Below are 20,004 nucleotides of genomic sequence, written 5' to 3'. Positions count from 1 at the left end.
GTAAGGAAATGTGCTTTACCCATGATGAGGCATGTTACCAGAAATGAAGAACAGGGGCTGAATATTCAAACTACCACAAGCACTCTTACTTTAGAACTCTAAAATGTTTAATGTAATCATGGTGCCAGGCTCAAGGTTGAGGTTCTTATGTTCTATATAAAGTCCAAGTGCAATTTCTCTTAATCCAGAGACCTATGAACTTAAAAAAAAAAAAGTTAGGGAGCCTGGGTGGCTTGGTTGATTGTCTGACTTCAGCTCAGGTCATGGTCTCATGGTTTGTGGGTTCGAACCCTGCATCAGGCTCTCTGCTATCAGTGTGGAGCCCACTTCAGATCCTCTGTCCTGCTCTCTCTTTGCCCCTTCCCTACTTGTGCTCTCTGTCTCTCTCAAAAATAAAAATTAAAAAAATAAAGAAAATAAAAGAGTACAGTAGGTCAATTAGGAAAAAAAAAAAAAAGTAACCCTGAACCTCCTCCCCTCTGTCCCACCCAGTGTACCCAGTATACAAATGGTAGAACAGGCTAATCACACAGAAGCCGTTGCTCCAATAGCAATTCTGAAAATCCAACTGATCAAATGCTGCCAACCCACCATACTTTGGGACAGGGAATATCTGTTGATCAAACTGCCAACCCACCATACTTTGGGACAGGGAGTATCTGTTGATCCACCCGATGCTTCAGAAGTGCATCTCTAGTTGTTTATTACCCAGACTTTGGTTGCATCTGCTATGAGCTACACCACTATCCATCATCCTCATTGTCCACTCCTGATGAAGCCTTGGGAAAATATGTTCTCTTTTGATTGCTGGGCCGTCTTTGCAGCCTACTTCTTGATTGTAGAAATTTGAAGGCCTAAAGTCCTTTTCAAATCCCCAACAGCCTCTGTTTCTTTTAGTTCAGACTGGTTCTTTCTTCAGAACTTTATGGATTATCTATAAATTTGAAGCGAGTCAACTCCACTGGTCAAAGCCGCACTCATGACTCCTTTTTAGACCTGCCTCTTTATGTAATCAGATTCTTTGGGCCCATCAGGCTTCCATGAGACTACAAGTTTATGCTTTCTAGAAGGGTCTTCACATAGGTTTGACTTGGCTTCCTCAGCTTAGCCTATGTTACCAGGTGATACACATTTAATCTTTGCCTTGGAACTCCATCTTAATTTGAGGATCTCTTGCTGACTCTAGAAGCTGAAGATAAGAAAACAGTTTATTTTCCAAGTTATTTACATTCTACAGAATATATTTATGTTCTACCTTAAAATTTTTAGACTAAAAATTAGATTAATGTGTTTTTTAATATGAATGTAATATATACTTATAAAACAGCTTAATATCATTGAACACTATAAAAATCAGAAAATTATAATTTGGTTGCAATGGAATAGAACATAGAAATAGACTACGATATATATGGGAGATCATATATCATACAAATATAATTACAAATGAGAAAGAAAGGAAAACTCAAAAGTGGTGCTGAGACAATTGGCCATCCAGATGGAATAAAGTTAGATCATTATCTTGTACTTATCTACAAATAAATGTTATATTGCATTTAAAGCTAAATATAAAAAAACAAAGCGTTAAATGCAATATAACACTTACATTTAGATAAAAACATAACACTTATATTTAGATAAACTTATATTTAGACAAATATGTTAATAATATCAGGGGAAGAAAGAATTTTTTAAAATAAGACACAGAAAATGGGGCACCTGGGTGGCTCATCTCAGATTTGGGAGTTCAAGCCCCACATCGGACTCTGCACTGACCATGAGGAACCTGCTTGGGATTCTCTCTCTTTCCCGCTCTCTCTCTGCTTGTCTCTCTCTCTCATTCTCTCTGTCCCAAAATAAATAAACTTAAAAAAAAAAACACAGAAAATGATAAAAGATAAAGGAAAGGATAAATTTAAGTACATTAAAATTAACTTCTGTATGTCAAGAGGCATAAACACAATGGAAATATAAGCCACAACCGGGAGAATATGTTTGCAATGAAAATAACCATCAAAGAATTATTATCTAGAATATAGAAAGGACAGGGGTGTCTGGGTGGCTCAGTCAGTTAAGTGTCCGACTTCAGCTCAGGTCATGGTCTCATGGTTCATGAGTTCGAGCCCCACATCAGGCTCTGTGCTGACAGCTCAGGGCCTGGAGCCTACTTCAGGTTCTCTCTCTCTCTCTCTCTCTCTCTCTCTCTCTCTCTCTGCCTCTCCCCCACTCATGCTCTCTCTCTCTCTCTCTCTCTCTCTCTCAGAAATAAACATTAAAAAATTATACAATATATGAAGAACAAATACTACTCAAAAGTAAAAGATAATAGAAAAGTGAGCAAAAGATAGAAGTAGGTAATTTATAGAAGAAAGCCACTTGAGTGACCAATAATCATGAAAAGATTCTCGATATTACTATTAATTAAGAGAATGCAAATTAAAGCAATTCTTAGATACTCCTTGGCAGTTATCACCTTGCAAATATTGTCTTAAACTGATAATCTCAAGAATTGATTAAGATGTGAGAATAGTAAAACACTTACAGTGATTGATGTTTAATCAAGTGTCAGATTTATTCACTAAGACCCACAACAGTTCCAGATATAGGCATATGTCCGTGATGGACTCTCATAAGTGGGCACAAGGAGACATACATAACGGATTTTGTGGCAGGAAGTGATAGCACTTCACCAAACCTATATCCTCCTTTTCCTGGCCATACAGTTAGACTACATTTTCTAACCTTATTATCATTAGTTTTGGCCCTGTAACTGAATTCTAGCAAGAGGTGAGTAGAATGAATGTGCAATACATCCAGATCTGTCCCATAAAAAACAGCCAAATAATAATCCCCATGCTTTTTCTTCTTCCACTGGCTTGAAGTAAACAAGCTGAGACTTTGAAAGCCATAAGATAAAAAAGAGTGGACTCTTAAGATGGAAGAACCTGGGCCGTCCTCCTTGGAGAAGGACCTTCACCAATCAAGAATGTGCATTTTGGTCTGTCTGGGAGCTAGGAATAAAGTCCTATGATGTTTGAGCCATCATATATTTGGGGATTTGTAATTAGAGCACCTAAGTTTGCCTTAACTAATATAGATGCTTACTGCAGCATCGTTAGTAATAAACATTGGAAAAGCTCATCAGTACGGAATTTGGTAAATTGCGGGATATTCATTGGATGTAATACTATTCAAGAGTTAAAATTATTGTACTTAATCTATGTGTATCAATATAGTTAGGCCTAAAAAATGTTAGAATTAATTTTTAAAAAATTTTTTTACATTTATTTATTTTTGAGAGAGAGAGAGAGAGAGAGAGAGAGAGAGAGCACGAGCAGGGGAGGGGCAGAGAGAGAAGGAGACACAGAATCTGAAGCAGGCTCCAGGCTCTGAGATATCAGCACAGAGCCCGACGCGGGGCTCGAACCCACAAATTGCAAGATCATGACCTGAGCCGAAGTCAGATACTCAACCAACTGAGCCACCCAGGCGCCCCTTTAAATGTATATAAATATATGTAAATATATATATATATACAGTTTTAAATCCTGTATGCACATTTGGCAAAACATCAGATGTGTTTGAGAAGTCATGTAATCTCTCAGCCTCAGTTCCTGCATCTATATTGTTTTATCCAATCTGAGATATCACTGATTATAACATGTATTATTATGTTATGTACCAATAAAAAAAACACTACAAATTAAACTATTAAGAAATACTTTCTTATCACTTTGAAATCCTACTTAATACTTATGAGGAGACCTCAGACTTAATTATATACAACTTAATCACTTATTATATGCCTATGTAAAAAGGAAAATTTAAGCTAACTAAATTGGTTAGAGCCCTAAAATACCTTCACTTACAGACTCCAATTCTTTGGAATCACTTTTTGACTCTGAGTTATTTGATGTCCATTTTTCCCCTCACTATAACATCCTGTATGCCATTAAAATTATTGTTGATATAGCAGTTCAAAGAAAACAAAATGCTCAGAGAACTAAAGGCTTTATCACTGGGCTTTTAAATAGGCTTTGCAATTATGCAGAACTAGTTTGCTTTTGAAACTCAAGAAACAGTGTTAAACGTTTTTGATACATCCCCTCTTCTACCTTTCCCTTGAAACCCGTTAAAGATTTTAAAAAGTGTTCTATAGTATCTCTGAGGTTTTCTTTTAAGCTGCTGACACTCATTCTGTAAATTTTGATTCTCAATATACTGACATTTACAAATGTACAAGTAACAACTGTATCCTAACTGCTGTCTGGTTGGCAGTAGCATTTCCACATGGAAAATCCTCAGGAAATTTATACATGTTTCTGAATCAAAAATCTTGTCACAAAAATCAATAGAGAAAACAGGAAAAATATTATAATTTTCCTGTGAAAATTAAAGCTTAACAATCAATGGAGAGACATTACTAATCAATCATTCTTGCTTGCAGTTGTTGTTATGTTGTATGTGAATTTATAGCCGTTTCTGCAGCTAATAGTGAAAAAAATCTTGCAAATAAAGTAACTATTAAGTTTATAAACATTGTATAGTCACAAAACTTTGATGAGCAGTATTCCATGAATTAACAAATTTGAGTCCTTAAAGCAGCAATTTCGACTATGACTCTGTATAGTACTGTTTTCCCTGCTGGGAAACTCAAATGTTATGTTATTCTAATACTTCCCAGCAATGTTCACTGGCATTTTGTAGTGTTTGGATATCTGGTATCAGTACACTTCTTTGTAAATATTTTAACAAAAGAGATACAAAAAAGGAAGCTGAGAATATTGTTGTGGAATACTACGAAATGAAATTGGAAACGGATCTAAGATATGAAATAGCAAAAGCAATATTGACATCAACATCAAAATCAAGGCAAGTTGAAAAAATAGTACTCCTTCATTTTTGTGGTTGTTAATATGAAGCAGCACGTACCTTAACAAACTTGAAGAAGTTGAGGTTGCTTCGAATACACTCTTAATTCAATCAAACCAACAGCAACTCATCAACTGATATTGATTTGATTGAAATGGAAGAAATGTTTTTAACATCTGGAATATTTGTTACAAAACAAAGATCAAGATTATCAGATGGGTCAATTCATGTTTTGTATTTAAAATTTTCATTTTAAGAATAAGAACTTTTAAATATTAAATGGTTAGCAAACTCTTTCTTTAAATAACTTTTATTTAACTTCATAAATGTGTCTTATTATGATGTTTATATCAGGCAGATTTATGGGTTATCCACAAACTGTGCATTTTCTCACTGTTTTTAAATAGTAAACCTCTGAAATTCTCAGTATAACCCTATCATAGAAAAACAATCCACTGTTTATTACCATGGTCACTCATTATTTAAAACACATAAATAGTGTGTTGTGAAAAATGCAGAGTAACATAGTTCAGGGAATTCCTGAAAATTCTCTTAAATTCTGATTTTTCATTAATGAATCCCAAGCATGAATACTTACTAGAAATTTGGAAACATTAGCCAACAGCAATAATGAGATACTTTTGATTGTAGGATGCATTTCAATTTCAGTGATTTTAAAATGTGGAAAAAAATGTGGGTCTTAGAATCAAGGAAATGCAGTATTAAATGAAGACATCATATTAAAAGATAATCTCTCTCACTACCTTTGTAGGTCTGAAATATGCAGTGAGCTTATGGTTTAGAATATTCCAGGAAGTAGAGCACACTAATAATTGCCTAGAATGTTAATTAGTCATGTCTCCTTTTTCTTCCACTTCCTCTGGTTTTATCCTAATAGATAGATTTTCTGTTTTGTTTTGTTTTGTTTTTAGATTTCTATCCTCTCCTCTACTTTAAGTAAATTGTAACCAAATCTTAATTTTCTGATTTTCATAGTGTTCAATGATACTGGTTTGAACTGTTTTATAAGTATATACTACCATTATGAGAAAAACATATTGATCTAATTTTAATAAAAATATTTTATTGTAGAATGTAAAGATATTCTGTAGAATGTAAATAATTTCTAAAAAATATACTTTCTCATTTTAATTTTTCCTCAAAATGGCAGATAGTATAAAACCAACCATCCAAAAAGTACTTTTTGTCTGCTTACTTTTTAAAAAAAACATTTTTAATGTTTTTTATTTTTGAGAGAGAGAGAGAGAGAGAAACAGAGTGCGAGCGGGAGAGGGGCAGAGAGAGAGGGAAACACAGAATCTGAAACAGACTCCAGGCTCTGAGCTATCAACACAGAGCCTGACACAGGGCTTGAACTCATGAAACCACAAGATCATGACCTGAGCCAAAGTCAGGTGCTTAACCAACTGAGCTACCAAGGTACCCCTTGTCTGCTTACTTTTTAAAATATGATGGTAACATTACAGCTAAAAAAAAAGGTAAGGGATAACAGGCATAATGCTTAGTTGTTTGATAACCACAAAGTCTATACTGTCCTTCCCGAAACATCCTCAGTAGTAGCATTCTCACAGATGAGATTTTTCTCAAGTATTTTCTGAGGGCTGAGCAGTAGTGAGCTTTGGGATCACTCCAGGTTGTAATAGTATTTCAAAAACTTCTTGTTACTTTAGAGTTTTTGTTCGTCCCGTTTTACTTTTCACTGTAATCTCAACGTTACAAATTAGGAAACCTAGACTTATGTGGGCAGAAGCAAAGTATGAATACACTTGACTGGAGAGTCTTGAATATGTTCATGTCTCTATGCTTCACTTTTCATGAGGGAACCAACATCCACAAATGGCTTTGCTGATACCAGAAGGCTGATTTTAGTAGTTGCTGATCCCAGAATTTTAATCCCAGACCTGTCTTTCACTCTTCTTTGCAGTTCTAGAACAAGTCACTTATGCTCATTTGTCCCTCCTTTAAGAAGGCAGAGAGCTACAGCTCAGAGGAGTTACGGGAAATTTCCTGGCTAATACCTGCAAAGTGCTGTGGTGATTAGAGGGATTGTCAAATTGACAATTACTATTATAGAGACCAGCACAGTTAAGGGGTCTAACTGGAAGATTGGCAGGTTGCAAAATTTTAGGCTGGTTGCAAGAGTTATTATTAGAGAATGGCTGCTTTCGAAAATGTATATTTAAATATTAACAACATTTGAGGAGCAAATACTCCCAGAGATAAACATATGCTTTGAATCCACAATTACTTATGCATTTTCCCTGTGCCTCCTCTATGTCTGTATTTTTAAAATTCTGTAGGTGAAGGACTGAGGTTCAGTCTCAAGGTCACTGAAGCGGCTGTGATTTTATTAGTATGCTCATTGAATGTGCTATAGAAATGTAATTTAAGGCATTAATATGTACACACTAAATAAAACCACACAGGCTGTGGGAAAGTTATTTATGATGCTGGAATTTTACCAGTTATGGAAATAAATAATATAGTGTGTGTATCTCTGGAAACAATGTAAACTTAGCTTACTCAACAGCAGCGGTAAGAGAAATCTAAACAATTCTGTAATTCTATGAGGAGGGTAATTTCACTGATGACAGCTTTCCATAATTTTACTCTTCTAGATAGCAAATAATTTTCCTTATTCTTTATTTTATTACTATTTTGAATTGCACTCCTTGTTGGAGTTTCACCTTTTACTAATAATTCTTCGGGAAATGTATTTTCACTGTTTTTCATATGGCAGTTACTGCTGGCAGTACCTAGTTGAAACCAACAGAATTACAACTCTCTTCAATATCCCTACATGACATGGGTAATATTTCAGTTTAATCCAGGGGCATGAATTGAGCCAGGAACAACCATTTCAATTTCTACTGCAGTTTGTTTAGGCTTAACATGGACTAGCTACCATACCCTCTCTCGGTGAACCATATTAAATTGCTTACAGAGACCTGCTCAGAAAGCAAAAGGCATGGCTTTACTATTCTCATGACATGCTTTTGCCTAATAATCATGAAAGCTATAAAAAGAAATCCACTACAAATGCCCCCCAAAACTCTTTACTGCTGCCCAATAACCAAGTTCCAGCAAGAGAGTTAAACAGCTATTAAGATTACTTCACTTTTATATAACATTATGTTTCGAACATTATTCCTTAAAAACCAGAAGATCTTATCTGTAATAATGGACTAGTCCTGTTTCCCCATATCTTTGTTCATAACAATATGACTGCGCTACATACTTACCAGGTGAAAGACTGAAATGTGAGATGATTTATCTATATTTTCAACAGTTCTGGAATTAAGGGATTGGTGTTCAAATGACTGACTGAAGTTAAAGGAACTCTTTATAGCTATCAAAGAAAATAGTTTGGGTACCACATGTAAAGGTCTTAAGCAAAACAGGGACATGTACTTTATAAACCCTATTTATTTCCCCTTAAACTCTCTGAATGCACTTGTTTGTATCAAAAACCCACCTCTGTTGGGGTGCCTGGGTGGCTCAGTCGAAAAAGCATAGGACTCTTGATTTCAGCTCAGGTCATGATCTCATGGAGCCCCTTACAGAGCCCTGCATCGAGTTCTGTGCTGGATGTGCAGTGTGCTTAAGATTCTCTCTTTCCCTCTACTTCTGCCCTTCTTCTCTGTCTCTTTAAAAAAAATAAGTTATTATAAAAACCCACCACTGTTAAGGATATTCTCAATGAACTGCAACAATAGATTTTGCTGAGACTAGCGCATAGTAGGAACATAGTAAATGCTGGTCAAGTGAATGAATGAAGGCATACAGTTATGACTCGTTCTTTTTAGCTGAATATAAATACACGGCACCACACCTAAAGATGATTAAAGAATTTTATAGATTCTCCTGATTAAAAAAAAGAAATGAGGCTTCAAAGTGCTTTATGGTAAATGATCAGAATAGTTTCTACATCTATTGCTCAATAACCCTGCCTTGTTTTCTCTACTCATCACACCCCTGCAGTGTGATGAGTAGAAAAAGACCAAGTGAACCCAAAACAGGGGTGACTAGAATTTTAGTCCTGGTTTTTCCACTAATTAGCTTTGGGCACTGGACGAAAAGACTTCAAAAATCTGTGCACTAGGCCTCCTATGAATAATGAGCAACTATGAGTTATTTGATGTCATAACCTGTTCTAACATGCTGTGGAGCTATATTGGCAGCACGATTTGCTAACTTCAACAATACAGGAAAAGGTATTTTGATTACTTATAACTTCTTTCATATCAGTTTAGAACTACCAATTAACACTTAATAAGCACCCCTGACTAGATTGAGGAATTAAACTTGAACTCATTTGCTGAGCAGATAGTTGTACTATCTATGACACAGTACCGGGTACTCCTTTTGCTTAATATTTAAAAACGCCTATTCCTATATCTTCCTGTATTTTCATCTTCCTCGTGACATGCCATTGCTTGGTCATGTGTACAGAATGTGGAAAAAGAAAGTTTGCCCTGTTTCTGTCCCTGATGACATAACCGTGGAACAAGCAAGATGAGAAAATCCTTGGCTGTAACTCACTAATGCTGTACAACATTGAAAAATTATACTATTTGTTATATTGAAATGTGTATTGGTTTCGAGGAGTCAAAGTTTTCTGAAATTATTGAGGCCGACCTATCTTCACTCCTCTGAATTTCCCATTCCGTGGCACAGATCAATGCACCGAAGCTTCATGATTCCCTGAAGGGCTTTTAGTACATTGGTAGAGCCACTTCTTTATACTCAAAACCTCTTGGGGAAAAACTACTAGATGTATCATCTGCTTAGTGATGCTCCTTTCCCTTTTTAAACTACTGATCTCTGCTCCCATTTCTGCTTTAGCAGGAATATCTTTTAAACTCATGTCTTCTTCATTTCTGTTATTCTAATAATAGCCAAAGATATTCCTTACGTCTTTTGTACCTAACGGACTGACAGATCTTTAAGCCCGTATTACATTTATCCTAAAAGCCTTTCTTATAACTCTATGTAATCAGTTTTCAAGACACTGCCCTAATTTCTATAAATACAAAACAAAACAAAAACAAAAACAAAAATCCCCACATTACCTACGTAACGTGAAAATTGTGATTTTGGATTTATGCTTTGGTTGGGTTTTAATTTGGCAGGAGGATACATGATAGTATTAAAAGCAGATTTCGCTTTCTATTTCATGGAGATTACTATTTAAATAAGTTTATATTTCCCATTAATTTTCAACTAAAGTTACTGCGACCTGGGAGTTCTGTTCAAATCAACGGATTTTATTGAGCTCTTACTAAATGCAAAGTAGTGACATAGGCACTCATGAAGAATTGGCCAGAACTTTGTTTTCTAGATGCTTTTAGAGTAGTAAGAATGATATGCCAAGTTCACTCACAAGTTGACTAGAGTCAAGTAAGGGTCAGAAGAGAAGTAGAAATATTAAATTCAAAGGAGAGGTATCTAGGTAAGAGCATCAAGAAAGATGACTTTTGAAGTGGGCATTGAAAAATGGAAAGGACTTTAACAAATGAAGATGAATCATCATTTAAAATTATCTAGAAGGAAGAAATACACTAAACAAAAGCACCCAAGCTGAAATATCTGAGCCATGGTGGGAGAATAAGCAGACGATCTGATTGGACTATATGTAAGGTTTGTCTAGGCAAGTAATGAGAACTGAAATCAAAAGCTACATTGGGCCAGATAATCTTTTTTTAAATGATCTAAATGCTACTGTGTGATGTGGTATCATTTTGTTATATATTGACCCAGGTTTATACATAAAAATTTCACCAAATCCATAGTAACTAGAACCAATGTTAGATATAATGTTTGTAATTTCCTAGGTAATATTCCTTCTTATGTAATTCTATAAAAATAAACATGTTGATCACCAAGAATAGAACTTTTGCACAATTAATAATAAGGATCCCACCAGGATTTGGAACCAGGTTTTAGGATCTTAAAGTCATTTTTTTAAGTTTATTTATTTATTTTGAGAGAGAGAAAGTGCACATGAACAGGGGAGGGGTAGAGAGGGGGAAAGGGAGAGAGAGTCCCAAGCAGTTCCACACTGTAAGCCCAGAGCTCAATGCGGAGCTTAAACTCCCGAATGACAGAATCATGGCCTAACCCGAAATCAAGAGTTTGGACGCTTAACTGACTGAGCCACCCAGGTGCCCCAGGACCTTAAAGTCATGTTAAACAAAGCTAAAAGTGATACAGCAGATTCTAAATTAAATTAACCATGAAGCATTAAATCTGCAGATTATCTCCACACCATCATGAAACCCTACTAGAATGATTATAAAGGAAGAAAAAAAATGTATAAAATCAAAATAACAAAGTGAATAAGGGAAAAAAGAACAGCCAGTAAGAAATGCCAACAATATTTCAGAACACGAGAAACAGCTGTATGGCTAATAACTGAATATGATTTGAGGTTTTTTATGGTTTCTTAAGTGACTGGTAGAGGAAAGAAGTAAAGGTGGGCTATAGAAAATCAAAAGAAGCAAACTGATTCATGCTATTTGCATCATATGTCTTAGGAATTAAAGATGTCAGGTGTCTCTGAAGGTAGGAAAGTAAGGATTAGGGCAAGTAGGAGGGCCCCAGACCTCTTCCCTTAGGCCCACAGCCAGACGAGTATCTCTCTCCAGCAAAATAAGTTACTAAGATTCTATAATCTATCTATCTATCTATCTATCTATCTATCTATCTATCTATCTATCTATCTATCACAGGCTGAATTGTATCCCCTCAAAACTCATGTGTTGAAGTTCTAATCCCTAGTACCTCAGAATGTGCCTATATTTAGAGGCCTTTAAAAAAGTAATTAAGGAAAAGTAGGCTGAATGGGTAGGCCAAGATGTCTAATCCAGTATGACATGTGTCCTTATAAGAAGATGAAATTAAGACACACAGAGAAAAGACTATGTGAGATAGCAAGAGAGAGCCATCTGGAAGCCAAGAAGAGAAGCTTCAGAAGAAATTAAGCCTGCCAATGCCTTGACTTTGGGCTTCTGGCCTCCAGAAATATGAGAAAATACATTTCTGTTGTTAAGCCACTCGGTCTGTGGTGTTTGGTATGGCAGGTCAAAAAAAATAATACATTATCTGTTTGTCTGCCTATCTATTTTTCTGTATATCTATTTATCTGGTTTATGATATTTCCTAAGAAGGAATATAAAGCAGAGTAATTGAGAATAACTGTTTTGCCATAGAAGTGTGTTTGAGAGAAGGATCTTTTTATTTAGCACGATCAGGGATAACCTCTGCTAGGAAACGACATTTAAGGTAAGATCTGAAGGGTGAGGAGAAGCCAGTCATGCAAATATTTGAAGGAGCGTCTTTCAGGCAAAAGGAGGTTTAAACAGAAAAATCCTCAGGTATAAAGGAGCAGGCAGACTGGGGACTAATCAGCCTGGCTAGAGTACAGTAAGCAAGGAGGGTGGTAGAAGGAGGTAGGTATGAGGATATAAGCAAGGATCACAAGATAATTTTATGTTTAAGATAAAATTTTCACTTCTTCCTAAGTACAGTGGGTCTAAATCTTGGTCTGTAAACTATGAAAAATATCAAATTTTATTTACTTTTCTAAGTCTGCTTAAATTCATCTCCCAGTCCTCATCCTACTATACTGGCTGGAACTGCACCTCATTGGTTATTACTTCTACTCTCACACCCACCCAAAGTGCTCTGTAAAGGTTCAAGGGTCTTGGGCAACACCAATGTCTCAGGAATCCTCCTCCAGTAAGGGGCCATTAGTCAGCAGGAATTCGTGCTCGATACACATTATCTCAGTCCTCAAGGTCTCTTGGGATCTGAAGGCTCACTGCTATCTTGCTGGACTTGGTGTGTATGAAAATTTAGTGCTGCTGGAGGATCTTGTGACTTAGGTCTAGGCTTTAGCAGTGGCCGCGGTTCCATCCCCTCTGAGGTTATACCCCTTCTGATGTCACTGTCATAAGCACTGAGCAATACCCTGCTACCAACAGGACCTACAAAGGCCATCCTTTCACTGAACTGAGAGAGGAACAAAGCCCTGCCCTTGCCTTCACCCTCTCCCTTCTAAAGTCTCATAAGAGCATTCCTTTTTCTATCCTAATCTGTTCAAGAAGTTTAGGCTTTCATAAAGGATAGAAAGAGCTAGTGCCTTCAAGCAACTTCTAATCTAGAACCTGCAAATGACTCCGAAGATATGAAATATAAAGAGCCCAGCTATCTAGCAATATTTACAGTAGCCAAGACAAGGAAACAAACTTAGTGTCCATTGGTAGATGAATGAATAAAGAAGTTGTAGGGGCTCCTGGGTGGCGCAGTCGGTTAAGCGTCCGACTTCAGCCAGGTCACGATCTCGCAGTACGTGATTTCAAGCCCCGCGTCAGGCTCTGGGCTGATGGCTCACAGCCTGGAGCCTGTTTCCAATTCTGTGTCTCCCTCTCTCTCTGCCCCTCCCCCGTTCATGCTCTGTCTCTCTCTGTCCCAAAAATAAATAAACGTTGAAAAAAAAATTTTTTTTTAAAAAAAGAAGTTGTGGTTTGTATATGTATATACACAGATACAATGGAATATTATTCAGCCATAAAAAAATGAGGATATTGTGCCATTTGTGATGACATGGATGGACCGTGAGGGCTTTGTGCTAAGTGAAATAAGTCAGAGAAAGACAAATACTATATGATCCCACTTACATGTAGAATCTAAAAAACAAAACAATACAGGAAAAAAAAACCCAAATTCATAGAAAGAGAAATCAGATTTGTCGTAACCAGAGGTTGTGGGGTGGGGGGAGGGGAAACTGGCAGAAGGTGGCCAAAAGGTACAAGCTTCCAGTTACAAGACAAATAAGTACTAGAGACGCAATGTGCAGCGTGATGGGTATAGCTACCACCATAGTTTGATTTATAGGGAAGTCATTCAGAGAATGAATCCTAAGAGTTCTCATCACAAGGAGAAAATAACTTTTTCCCCCATTTCTTTTTATTGTGTCTATATGAGATGATGAATGTTAACTAAACTTATTGTGGTAAGCAGTTCACAATAGATGTAAGTCACACCTTTATGTTATACACCTGAAATTCATGCAGTGACGTATGTCAATTATATCTCAATAAAACTGAAAAGTAAATAAAGGAGAGAGGGAAATAACTACATTAAAAAAAAAAGAGCCTGGCTATCAATTGTAAATGAAGGAAGAAGTTGAAGAACATCCAAAGTCACAAATGAATATCTCAATTATTTTGCCTTACTAGCTTCAGTGATTTTTTGTTACTTGCAAACAATAACAACACTTACCTAATGAAAACATCAGGTGTTCTCCTGAAAGCTTACAGTGTTTATAAAATTTACTACTTTGGCTTAGAATCTATAGTCCCCTCTTTCTCTCCATTCCTTCTATTCTGTATGTGTTGGTTTTCTGGGTAATAAATGGTTTGGCCTGTCTAGCTGTTTTAGCATGGTACTCAGCTGATTTATTTATTCCCCTATCTTTTCTCCTGGAAATTGATGGCTATTGGCACTGACTAAATCAGGCCATCCTGACTTTTCTTCCCAAAGAATTTAGACTTTGGCTAAGTATGCTTTAAAAAAAAAAAAAAAATAGGAACACACGCGCCATACAAAACCAAGAACTTCGAACCACTGAAGAGTTAACAAGATAAAACACTTTAAGAGAAAAGCTGTTCTAATTTGGAAATGTATCCCCAATGAAATATGCTGTATGCTTCTTTCAGTAATCTCAAATCAGTCTTCATGCAGAGTTTACAGAGGACATACTCTCCAGACAGTCCTGGAGGTGGGAAAAGCTTTTATTTTAAGGCTAAAAAGATGGATTTTCTAAATTGTCATAGGTTGTGGTTATAGCAGCTGCATTCCGCATGGTCCCCATGCAGGTTATTCTTCTAATTATGCTCCTGACAGTTTCCCAAGTGGATTAAAATCCACACTCAGAGTTCTCTTATCTATAACCTTTCATCCCCATGACTCTCTGCTCCACAGATGCTTCTCCTAATGCCTAGTTCTAAGTCTGGGGACTTCTTAGACAGGTACTTGCACAATAAAAGAAAAAGGCGATTGTAGTCTTTCTCTGATCTTTAATGTCTAATTTCTACATACATATTAAACACAGAAAAATGAAAAAGTAATCTATTTTATAATACAAATGTTATCTGATCCTTCATTCAGCTTTTAGAAAGTGATAAACCTTTGATGATTCTATATGGGGCAACTTACTTTAAAAAGAAAAAAGAAAAAGGCTTTGCTCTACAGTAGTGCCTCATTTGAATGGTGTAAAACAAGGCCAAAATAGCCCAGAGTAGATAATTACCCACATAACTGAAGCTTACTTCTTAATAAGTCAAATCTTTAACTTTTTTTTTTTTGGTTCAAAATCTTTTAGGAGGTATATGGCTTCCTTAATCAGAAGCTGCTGAAAACAATTCAGTATTCCTTTATTCAGGATAATTATTCACAACATCCAGACCATGAAGGGAATATAGTCGCATTCATTTTGGCTCTCCATCTTCCTTCCTTACTGTTTCTCCATCAAATTCAGGCTTACTTGTGAAGACATATGTATTTTTGTATTATTTCTATTCTCCTCCTCCCCATATAATGCTCTCAGTTTTGAGGACCTGCTGAGGGTAGGGAAATCAGATACACAGGTCTGTTAAGAACTCTCTAATCAATGTGGCCAGAGGTCAAGAATAAAGTTTCTTGATTTTTCAGGACTTATTTAAGAATGGGTCTTCCTTTAATCAGGCATGGCCATTGTTCTGAAAAGTTACATTCATCAAAGTCAGTTATGGTAGGGTTTTCTAGCACCTAAAATGAACGTGAGTTTTTAAAGTAAATTAAGTTCTCTGGATTTAGGATGACAAATTGGAATCTGGAAGTTTCCCCTTGAGAGAAAGAGGTGAGAGGCCTTAAGAAAATCCTCATTCCCAGGGCACCTGGGTGGTTCAGTCAGTTAAGCATCTGATTTTGGCTCAGGTCATGATCTTACGGTTCATGAGTTCTGGCCCGACGTCGGGCTATGTGCTAACAGCTTGAAACCTGGAGCCTGCTTTAGATTCTGTGTCTCCCTCTCTTTCTGCCCCTCCCCTGCTTGTGCTCTGTTTCTCTCTCTCAAAAATAAATAAACATTTAAAAAAGAAAATCCTCATTCCCTACATTCATCTAAAAAATAAATTATTTTCTCTTAGAAAAAAAATGGAGGGAAAGAAATCAATTCCAAGGAGTTCAGTTGTGTAGGAATAGAGAAATATTAGAGAGAGAATATAGGCCCTAGACAGAGGTTGAAGTTTCTTCCCTGACCTTTCCTAGGCTTTAGGGTTATTTATTTATTTATTTGCAAATTCTTTTTTTTTAATTTATTTTTTCTTTCTACATTTTAAAATTTAAATCCAAGTTAGTTAACATATAGTGCAATAATGATTTCAGGAGTAGAATTTAGTTATATTTACATTAACACCCAGTGCTCATCCCAACAAGTGCCCTCCTTAATGCCCATCGCCCATTTAGCACATCCTCCTACCCAACACCCCTCCAGCAACCCTCAGTTTGTTCTCTGTATTTAAGAGTCTCTTATGGTTTGCCTCCCTCTCTGTTTTTATCTTATTTTTCCTTCCCTTTCCCTATGTTTATCTGTTTTGTTTCTTAAATTCCACATTGAGTGAAATCATATTATATTTATCTTTCTCTTTTTTCACTTAGCATAGTAAATTCTAATTCCATCCACGTTGTTGCAAATGGCAAGATTTCATTCTTTTTGATCACCGAGTAATATTCCAGTGTGTGTGTGTGTGTGTGTGTGTGTGTGTGTGTGTGTGTATGTATATATACACACCACATCTTCTTTATCCGCTCGTCAGTCAATGGACATTTGGGCTCTTTCCATAATTTGGCTATTGTTGACTGCTATAAACATTGGGGTGCATATGCCCCTTTGAATCAGCACTTTTATATCCTTTGGATACATACCTAATAGTGCAATTGCTAAGTCATTGAGTAGCTCTATTTTTAATTTTTTTAGGAACCTCCATACTGTTTTCCACAGTGGCTGCACCAGTTTGCATTCCCACCAGCAGTGCAAAAGTGTTCTCCTTTCTCAGCATCCTCACCAACATCTGTTGTTTCCTGAGTTGTTCATTTTAGCTATTCTGACATGTGTGAGGTGGTATCTCATTGTTATTTTGATTCTAGGGACCTTTAAAAGATTGGGGTAAGGAAGAAAGAGAGGAGAAAGAAAGCTGCAAGGAGAAATAAAGCTACTTTATTTTTTTCTTTCAGACTGATGGGTTTCCATTCTGTTATTAATAATGGCCTTTCTAAATTCCAGTAAACTTTCCATCCAATTAATGTGCCATATAGATTGTTACCATAAACTTAATGATAAGGATATATGTCTATGTATACTGAACACTGAAATTCCTCATAGGTATACAGTCTAGAAGGGACACTAGTTCTTTAAAAAGCAAATAAAACAAAACACAAGCACATATCCTTGGTCTAGTTTTCTACCCAATGCAGCAGGAAAGAACAAGTGAAAAAATATAAGAAACACCATTTTATAGATTTCAAAGTCCTTGGGGTTTTGTGTGTGTGTGTGTGTGTGTGTGTGTGTGTGTGTGTGTGTGTGTGTGTGTTTCCCCCACTCTCCTCATTTCTCTAGGAAAAAGAAAAAAAAAACAAACAAACAGCCTCTGTTGCTCTGTCAGTCCCTCTTTTATGTGCTACAGAACACCTGGTGGCCAATTGCTAGGTGGAGGATAATTAGCCCCTCAATTATCACCAGTTTATTTTCACCTGTTCCACTAGCATTTCTCTAGAACTTGAAGCTTGTCTAATTAGTCTTTTCTGACCCATTCCCCACTGTCAGACTCAAGAAATAGCCCTTCTACTAAGTAATTAACCCATGGTAGGCCAATCCTTGTTTTTGTTTCAACTCCTGTTGGAATCATTAGAATCAAATGAACAAAGAAACATCATGGGACAGAGTAATAAGGAACTAAAAAGTTCCATCTTCCTTCTCCCTTCACCAGCTTCCAAATCCAAATTATAGAAATCTTAAGCACAGTGACATTTAGTCAGACACATATGTGCTTGCTGTTGAATGTCTTGAAAGAGCAAAATAGCACTGCCAGAATTATCAAGTTCAGTTCTCCGAAATGCCATAGGAAATATGGTGTTTATTTTATACCTAAAAGGTGAAAGAGATCAAAAAAGAATCCAAATTTTAAAATGCAGGCCAAAATCTCAACTTGTAAAACCTTTTCAGGATACTGTAATTGAATCTAACAATTTCTTCTTTGCATTATTTTGATGATCTATGGATAATTTTTCCCAACTATTTATACACATGCACAGAAATTCTTATTTTGTTTCATCACACAAGTCTATAGCAAAGTCCAGCAAAGATTTCTATAAAGCTAAGGAACATCTCATTTTTATTCATTCAACAAGTATTATTGAGTGCCTACTTTAGAGTGGACATATTAAGTCCCAGGGACACAAAAATAATGGAAGGTCTTTACATTCTTGAAGCTGAAAGCCTAATGTACCTCTAAATATCATCTACTTTAAAAAAAATAATGAAGCCACACACACATACTTAAAAATTGACAGAAAACATTCTAATTCATTCTGCCATTTTCCATTTCTTATTCCCAATAGTATCCCAAGATCCTTTGAGGAACCACTTCTCCTCTGCCACACAGATTGGTTTAGGGCTGGGCATATGATCAAAAGTGAACCAATGAGGGGCACCTGGGTGACCCAGTCAGATGAGCATCAGCCTCTTGATTTCAGCCCAGGTCATGATCCCAGGATTGTGGGATCGAACCCCATATTGGGTTCTGCACTGAGCATGCAACCTGCTTATGATTCTGTCTCTCCTTATGTCCCTCTCCCCTGCTTGCATGCATTCTCTTTCTCTCTCTCTCTCTCTCAAATTAAAAATAGATAAATAAATAAAATAAAGTGAACCAATGAGAGCCAGGCTCAAGACATTTGTTCCACTGTTGAAAGTCTCTTTGTCTCACTGAAAATCGGAAGATGTGAGTAGATGTTGCCTTCTTGTACCCATTTGAGAATGAAACTAAAACAAAAGTAAAGAACACAGCTATAAAATAAGGAAAAAGAACCCCTGGTAACCTCATTTAAACTCTGTTGAAATAAACAAACAAACAAACAAACAAACAAACTCTGTTGAATCCATTTTCCAAAATAGACCTTATCCTGTTGTTTATGTTTTATGAGCCAGTAAGTATTCTCTCTACCTGAACTATTGGGGTTTGGGCTTAGGTCAGTTGTGTCCAAAAGTGTTCTCATTGATACAGATATCTCTCTGATATCACAAACAACAGCTTAAAGTTTAAGGTAGTTATATTTTCTTTTAAGCAATTAAAGAAGGACCTGCAACTTATCTATTTGTGAACTTTTATCATTCAGATAGGAAGGTATATATTTTTCTATCCATAAATGTATTTTATACTCACTTCTCACCTGTAAATACTTCCAGTTTCTTTCTGGACTACAAATTTGCTTGTGTGAATCATATTCTATAAAGTGTGTTGCCAAGAACTCATATCCTTTACTCTTTTTTTGAATAATTTTTTTATTGTTTATTTTCAAGAGAGAGACAGAGTGTGAGCGGGGGAGGGGCAGAGAGAGAGGGAAACACAGAATCTGAAACAAGCTCCAGGCTCTGAGGTGTCAGCATAGAGCCCGAACTGGGGCTCGAACTCACAGACCAGGAGATCATGACCTGAGCTGAAGTCGGACGCTTAATCGACTGAGACACTCAGGCACCCCTGTATCCTTTACTCTGATACTGCACCATATACCCTGTGGTTTTTATCACAGCAGCAATTACTCTGTCAAGTCGAATAATTTTAGATTTACCTCTATGTCTTCCATTCATTCCACAAATAGTTACTCAACAGGACCTATGTAATGGTATTGGTAGTCCAAAGATAAATAGTAAGGGTTACTGTTTTTCAAAGATGTTCCAGGCTCTTCAGGAGAGCATCAAGTGATATACAGGGATGACAGTACCGAGTGACAATTGCTCTGTAGGTTTCAGTCTCTCAGGTGCTAAATCCAACAAGACGGCACTCTCTT

The 20,004-nt window shown here is 36.5% G+C and overlaps 1 long non-coding RNA gene across 3 annotated transcripts in view; it reads right to left on the bottom strand.

Moving 5' to 3' along the window:
- Window positions 1-20,004, bottom strand: part of LOC109502391 — a 72,198-nt gene that overhangs the window by 31,545 nt on the left and 20,649 nt on the right. The window contains exons 4-5 of one of the 3 annotated variants that reach the window (XR_006584391.1): window positions 8,369-8,539; window positions 366-1,189 (exon numbers count right to left, since the gene is read on the bottom strand). The exons of 1 other annotated variant lie outside the window; for it this stretch is intronic. This is a non-coding gene — a long non-coding RNA (uncharacterized LOC109502391). Of the gene's footprint in view, window positions 1-365; window positions 1,190-8,368; window positions 8,540-20,004 lie in introns of those variants that run through there. One more of the 3 variants, XR_002160962.2, reaches the window with a different exon arrangement.

This window comes from Felis catus, chromosome C1 (genome assembly GCF_018350175.1).
Source record: "Felis catus isolate Fca126 chromosome C1, F.catus_Fca126_mat1.0, whole genome shotgun sequence".
Lineage (NCBI taxonomy): Eukaryota > Metazoa > Chordata > Mammalia > Carnivora > Felidae > Felis > Felis catus.
The sequence above is the reverse complement of the archived record's forward strand: the minus strand, read 5'-3'. Positions and strand labels throughout refer to the sequence as shown.